Genomic DNA, 8284 nt, shown 5'->3' with positions numbered 1-8284 from the left:
CATTTACGAGAGTTTGAGCTATTGGCGTTGTAAATGGAAATGCCTTTTATTTATGTGTGGTCTTTAAAATGGACCAATAAAAAGCAGTGGGCAGGGCTTCAAGTCCCCACCTGAATACAGCATGCCTCGCAGATGCACTGCCCACGCACAACCTAAAAAGGGGTGACAGTTCCATACAGCGAGTGTCCGTAAGAGACTGTACTGCCAGTCACAAAGCACCAACACTTTAGACAGTGACTGGAGGAAATAATGAAGGTAAGGGACAGATGTAAGGTGTTGACAGCCAGCCCGGAAGAGAGATTCAGGGACTGTGAGGGAAATTAGTGTTTGGGACAAAGACTGACTCCAGTTGAGTGCGGTGGGAGAACAACGAGAGGTTTGGAGCAGAGCTCCTCACTAGTAATCAGAGACATTGTATATATAAAAGAAACCTTGTAGTTGTAATGGAAACCTAGCACAGACCAAGGCGTAGAAAACAACCTCAGCAGAGTGGAAAAGACACCCTACGGCTTCAGAGTAAGCAAGGAGAGACATAGACTTGGTAAATTCAATGGGAAGGGTAAATGAAAAAGGGAAACCACAGACCGGGAAGAGACTGAGGTGTCTTGAGGAAAGCCTAGGCCTTCCTCAGACAGGAGCAGAGAGAGACAGGCAAAATGGCTGAGCTGCCCTCAGACAGCAGAGCTGCATTTCCTAAATACCTGCACTGCCAAGCAAGGCACTCCCTGGACCAGAAACAAGCATCCTGGAACCAGTTTCAGGGTATCACTGTATTCCCGAGCCACTGACATGGTCTGACCATGCACTGGTAGGTTTTTACCATTAAACTGCCCTGTCAAAGATCACCACTCCAATCACAGGTAAGACGCGAATCATGCGTAGACCCTGGCGCAATCTGTCGAAGCCTTTGATGAGGTGTTCCAATCAGAAGTGAGGAAAAAAAAAGATAGGGACAATGAACTAACTCTGGAGGGCTTCAATAAGGAGTTTGAAACAGCATTGGATGTTGTGATCCCTAATAAAAAGATGGCCCAGGTACATAACCGTTCTTCGGCCCCCTGGTACCCCAGCGAACTTGGGGCCGAAAAATCCAAATGCAAAAGACGAGAGAGCCTGCCGCACTAGTAAAGCAGTACCTGATAGGATACAATTCAAGCAAGACTTGACCATTTACCACTCTAACTTAAAAATGGCCAGACGCCAATTTATTTTCAACCTAATTGAAGGTGCAGGCAACTCCCCAAAGGTCCTTTTTAACATTGTAAAGGATTTGAGTCTCATGCGTGCAGAAAATCCCCTTTAGAATCTCAAGACTTTTGTAATAAGCTTGCTAGCTACTTCCAAGACAAAATTATTAGAATTTATGAGAACTTCCCAGGGAAAAGCGCCCAAGCACCAGAGAGCCCGAGCTGGTCTGGGGAGCTGGATATACGGACAGGAGACACCTTGGACTGCTTTGACCCAATCACCCTAAAATAGCACTGGCCGCAGCTAAATCAGGTTCACCAACTGATCTCTGTCCACCTAAGACTATGGCTCTCTTAGCCACCAGTTGTGCGCCAGCTATTCTCAAACTATTTAATTCATCCATTTCAACCGGGGTTATTCCAAGTACCTGGAAGGAAGCTTTTCTGCGTCCTATCCTGAAGAAACCGATGGCAGATCCACAAGAATTAGGCAACAATCTCCCTCCTACCTCTACTGGCTAAAATGCTGGAGAGCATGATTAACAAGCAACTGAGCCACTACTTGAAGAACAAAATCTTAGACCCCCTCACAATCAGGATTCCGACCGGGTTTTAGCACAGAAACTGCCTTCCAAGCAGTCACTGACTCCGACTAGAAACAGACGAAGGTGGATCGGCAATACTGCTGCCATTAGATCTCTCGGCAACATTTGACACCATCTCACATAAAATGCTAGCAGAGACTGGCCTCGTGTGGAATCCAGGGAACAGCTCTAAAATGGCTACAAAACTTCATGTCCGGCAGAACACAAACAGTCATGCTTGGCTCTTATCTTTCAAACACAATCAGCTTGGATAGAGGGGTCCCTCAGGGCTCCTGCCTAAGCCCGACCGTATTCAACATTTATATGTCTCCTCTGGCAAGGCTTGCTGAACAGGGCTTTGAGATCATCTCTTATGCAGATGATACTCAGCTCATGTTCCCGATCGGCACGGACATAGTAGCTGAGAAAGCACGGTTTGCCAAAGGTATGCTTGTAGTCTCCGACTGGATGACGCAGAACTGTCTCCAGTTGAATCCTAGCAAGACTGAGATAATGCTAATGGGCAAAGCCACTGCTAGTTGGTCGGATGACTGGTGGCCTGCCCAATTGGGAACAGCCCCAGTCCGGACCCCAATGTGTTAAAAGCCTCGGGCTGACACTAGATCAGACCCTATCTATGAAGGGCCGCATAACCAGTGCATGCTACTATAGCCTGCATTTGTTGCGCAAAATCCTCCTTTATGCAGACAACCCATCGTAAAACCCTGGTCCAGGCTATGGTGATCAGCCGTCTGGATTACGGCAATGCTCTGTTGGCAGGGGTTGGAGAGACCCTGCTGAACAAACTGCAGGTGATGCAAAACACTGCAGCTAGAATGGTATTGAGTTGCCTAGCAGGCACTGCATCGGCTCCACTACTGCGTGAACTCCACTGGCTTCCAGTGAGAAAAAGGTCACACTCTGCTGTCTCATGTATACAGCACTTAGAGGAAGAGGCCCCATAGTACCTCCAAAATAGACTTAACAAATATGTACCTCATAGAACCCTGAGGTCAGGGGCACAAGATCGCCTACAAATTCCACTCATAAGGCTGTGTCACTCTGGAGGAAAATCCTTCTCGTACCTAGCTCCAAGGTACTGGAATGAATGATCAGATTTCCTTCGAAAAATGGACACCTACTGCACATTCAGGAAACAGCTTAAAGCCTTCCTATTCTAGTTTCATTTGCTCCCTTTCAGTTGCAGGAAAAATGCTAGACAGCGCAGAGATGCCCCCGGGTGAGTCGAGCGCTATACAAAAAGCAATAGCTTAACATAACAATCAGCCAGGCTAACTCTAATCCAATGGTGTGGTGAGCACAGGACCCACGTCTGGGCATACCCTTACCATTTAGGGTGACATATCCAAAAGAAACAATTGATGGACGGAATGCTGGACAAAGCAAACATTCAACCCCAGTCACAAGGATCGGACTGATATCCATCTTTCATTTGCTCACCACACTACCCCAGTTGCACTAAGTGGCCAGGGTATGGCCAGACATGGGTCCTTTGCTCACTTTGCCACTGGAATCAAGCTAGCCTGGCTGATAAGGAGTGAAACATGGAAACTGGTCCAAGGATGCTGGTTTACGGTCCAGGGAGGACCTGGTCTGGCAATTTGGCCTGGACTGTTCCCATGAGGCACAGGGTCAAGACTGATTTGCATATGGCTTGGTCCAAACTGGGATGGCTTAGTAAGCCGAAGACTGAGGATGGATCAAACCCAGATCTGTGACTGGGGGTGGCACCAGACTGGACACAGAGCAGGCACGGAGGAGGGGTGGTGGGGGGAGGGAGTAGCACAGACACCTGATGGGAGGGTGGGGGGGGGGGTGGTAAACCAGGCACGACAATGGGAGGGGGGTAAAGAAGACAAAGAATGTTGTGCCTGCAGTCATAGAAAGTGAATACAGAAAATAGTGCTCAGTCTAAATAACACGTACCATGTAACAACTGAAGTAAAGAGGCCAGTCGCCAAGGGCGGTGACAACTGAGGCAGTACTAAGAAGGGACTAACAAGCCTATTTACGAATCAAAAGCCAGCATTTAGGACAGACAATGACACAAGCCAATGGGAAATATGGGCGGAGAATGGGCGTGGCTTCTATTTGCTACTCCACCACAACAAGTCTCGCTGAGTAGCGCATACGCGCTGGCGATAGGCTAGACCTAGAAATGCATAACGAGAACGGACTCAACGTGTGGAACTTTTCCATCCTGAAATAATTGAGACAAAGAGAACCCTGTTTAATGGAATTCCTGTGCTCACGATCCCTGAGTAGAGACTTGACTCACTTAGTACTTTCTAGAATTTGATTGACAGTGTTTGAACAGCGTTGTCACTGGTTAATGAATTGTATAATGTACTATGACATCTAACCATGATGTTGTGCTACACATTGCCTGTTAAAACCATAATTAAAATAGGATCAGGCCAGTATTGAGGAGGAAGAGCTCTATGGGTCGGATACGCCCTGTACGCGCACTACCCCCTGCCATGCCAAAGGGGCACAAATGTGGCACTAGACCTGGTGCCAGCCACGGTTGCAACAACCTCCACCTAGATGCCAGGATGAGCTCCCAGGTGTTCACCTCCTGCTCTGGGAAGGAGGCCATCGACAAGGAACCCAAGGCTGGTGGACCTGCATGTCCTACGGTTACTGAACACCCTTTCATCACCATGGAAATATAAATCCAACTAGACTGTACATGTTTGAGACTAGGCACTTGGACCTGTGGTTCTACATCTAATCTCGGATGCCTCCAAGCTGTTCCATCGGTACCGCTGAGCTGTCAATGATGAAGAGCCAACCTCCCCTTTCGATCCCACGATGGAAGAGTCGGCCATCTTTAGTGTGTACGGAGAAGTGAATTACTCATGAGCCTCGTGGTAGGTGTCAAGACTGAGCAGAAGTGTAGGGGCAGAGTGGGTTGTCTTTCCCTTTTCTTGTGGGGGAAGGTGCTCAAAAGTCGGGGGGGGGGGGGGGGGGGAGTGAAACATTGGTGGGTGCTGGTCAGGCATGGACACACAGGGCTTAGTACAGTCCGTTAATGGTCAAAGTAAGACCGCGCGTGAGCTGCATGTTGGTGGATGCCAGGGTACTGCCATGCTATGAATGTCCCGTTAGACAGTTTTCATTTGACTTTAGAATTTAGATAGATGTACAAGGTAGCTTTCCTCATGTTGAACCTCAAAGGCAACCCTCACGCTGTCCACCAGCCTGCCATAGGTATGCTTCTCCTCGCCCAAGACTACCCCTCGACCGGTCCCCTCACCTGGCCCAAGACCGCTCCCTATCTACATCTAAACCCAACGACAACCCCTCACGCTGTCCAGCTGCCTGCCAAAGGTGTGCTCCTCTTCCATGCCTAAGACTATCCCTCGACCTGGCCCAAGACCGCTCCTTAACTACATCTAAACCCAAACCCAACCCCTCACGCTGTCCACCAGCCTGCCAAAGTGTGCTCCACTTCTATGCCTAAGACATCCCCTCGCCCTGTCCCATCGCCTGTCCCGAAACTGCCATTCCCTATGCCTACGCATCCACTGTCCTCTGGGCCCTAAGCCCATTGGAAGCAAAAGGTATCCCATAACACAAACCTTCCACCACTGCCCCAGAAGGAGCACGTGTGCCATGCCAACACTGCCGAGCGGATCTCATGAGGATGTAGGTTTACTACTAGAGGGGAACAAGTGAAGAGGCAACCTCGCTAGCGCCTCCCAAAGGGTCCCTCAGACCCAAACACATTGATATGGGGGTTTAAAACAAGTCTCCATACTTGTCCACCACCGTGTGTTGGAGATTCTATGATCACAGGAGTGGTTCCTCTGAACACTGCTTCAGAGCTGGCACATGTTATTGGATTTAGAGAAACTCACCCCCACCCACCAGGCTCCCACCAAATAAAACCCCTTGGAACTTTGACAGAAGACACCCAACCTCACTCCGAATGAAACCGGGGTAGTTCCTCGACATTCACCAGAGGCTCACACGCATCCTCAAAGGAAGCAGAGCAGATCCAACGAATGGCCATTTTATATGACTGCTGTTCATGAAACCTTTGCCCACATAACGCAAAGACATGCAGTGGACAGTGGCTCAACCAGAGAGACCGATCACAGCAAGAATTTATTGTTCCTCTGAACCATATCGGAGCCATACCCGATATGGAGGCTGCTGTACCCCCAAAGTATGAAATTATTAGAAAATACATAGTGGGCAAGAAGGAAGGAGATGCTCCTATAATATATAAAAAAAATACTCACCCGCACCGCCCCCAATGAGGATACCCCCATACAAAGAAGATCTTATATTGTCGATTATCAATGCCAATACCAGCTGTTCTGGTCGATTGACCCAATATCCCCCAGCCCAAAATGACATTTCAATGATACAATAGTGAGTTTCCTAGCACAGGCTGCAGTTGGTTTTTATAATGCCACCTTCTTGGCATAGGTAAACTTTGACATTGGCAAGACAGACGACAGAGCCCATCAAGATAATGGACGGTCTCTTCGTACTCCACTTCCGCAGCAGGCCGCATTTATTCCCACTTTGTCGATTATAATATTATTCAGGAGAATCCACCGATGCCACTTAAGTGATTAGTCCATGACCCAATCCCTTTCTTATTTGAGATTACCGCCACAAACATATCCTATTAAAATTGTAAAGGAATGATAAAAACGACCACATCTGTTGGCCTACCGTACTGTGCCATCGTGTGTTCTTACAACACCAATGCCTATGGACTGTGTAGCTCATACGATTCTGCAGTGTTCAATTTCCTTACAAAGGTTGGACTTCACTGTGGGACACAAGCCAGGAATACCACATGGAAATACTGCCGACCTTTCCAAAAGCTTTCGTAAATCTCTCCACACAAGTCTCTGCATGGTTCAGAATCCATCGAAGGATGAAGTTAGTTTTTAAAGGCGAGAAAGACTAGCATCCCAGTTAATGCTGTATATCCACAAAAATCTTTACACCTCCGTTGACCAATGTTAGGGTATAATCAATACTGTTCATCCTGGATGAAAGCCCCCGATGAGCCTTACTCAGGCTCTTGAGAAGTGCCGAAACATAATACATGTTCCTAGAGTCCTCTAAACAGTAATGCATACGATATGAGGGCTCTTAAGTAAAAGTGTGTAATGGATAATGATTTTTATACTCCCCACCCACCAACCCACAAGATTGAAAGATACGATTTGCTGTGGCTGTTTAACCACTTAGATAGTCAACATGCGTCTACTTGCCTTAAAAAAAATCCAGTGGCCTTCATCAGGATAAAGGCTTTAATAGAAATGCCACCGTGGTCATCTTCCAACATCTAAGAGTAACATGGGGATCCAACCAAAAGACTTGTACAACGCACACTTCGTAACTTGGACATTGGCAAATTTGGGGACTTATTTCCTGGAGGCCATATATTTTTAGTAACATAGGAGGAAGATTTGAGACTGCCTCCTTCATGGACAGATTTGTCCTGGGTAGGATATGTTCTGCTTTACGGGGGCGATTCCCAACCTTCCCACTTGAACCTGAATCCTTCTCCCCACTCACTATGATCATAGAGAGCTGGGACGGGGTTCCTCTCATGTCAAAGTTATAGCCAGCTTGTTCTGCTAACATACCTATTAATGACGGCTGGGTCCGCCAGGCCTGGAAGGTAGATCTAGGGCATCCGATTCCGGATGAGCAACGGGAAAAGTGCTGCGCAAGGACTAAAGACATATCACTGAACAGCAGTCACAAACTAACCCATTTCAAAGATTTACGTAGACTATACTTCACCCCTGCAAAGTCTCACAAGATAGATCCGAGCAGACCACATCATTGCCCTAAATGCAGCTCACCACAGGCAGACTTTGCCCACCTCGCATGGAACTGCACAAAACTACAGGCATATTGGGAATCGGTGTAGCAAACACTGGGTGACATGGTAGATCTTGACCTCACCCCCACCCCTGAAGTGTCCTTATTGGGATAGGTTTTCAATTTCCCTAAAGGTGTGCGTAAATTCATTCCAATATGTTTGCTATAGGCGAAAAAGGCAATAGCCATCGTCTGGAGCCGTGGGCTGTGCAGAAAGGTTGACCAGTTTGACATATTGTAGCACAAATTGCAAAATGTATGCCAGCACCAAACCACGCACCTCACGCCCCAAAGATATTTTGGGCCCGCTCAGACATAAAGCAACTACGTCAACTGGCAACTAGGACACCTTTGGAACAGGGTACAGTAACAGCTGGAGTAGGAGGATGACGTTGCCACAAGTGATGAGACAACCAGTTATGATTTTAATTATTACCTCTACGTTAATTAGTATATTTTGAGGGATAAATGTTTCGTGCAGGTAGGAGGAGAGGTTTGAAGTTTCAACCATTGCGCAAAGAGGAGCGCAGCTTTGTGAAATACGGTTGTATATGACGTGGCCTTCTATCTATAGAGGAATGTTTATCGATTTAATTTAATGGATCTGACAGGGAACACTCATGTATCATT

Source organism: Lissotriton helveticus, chromosome 8 (genome assembly GCF_964261635.1).
Source record: "Lissotriton helveticus chromosome 8, aLisHel1.1, whole genome shotgun sequence".
NCBI lineage: Eukaryota > Metazoa > Chordata > Amphibia > Caudata > Salamandridae > Lissotriton > Lissotriton helveticus.
This window is presented reverse-complemented; position numbering follows the sequence as displayed.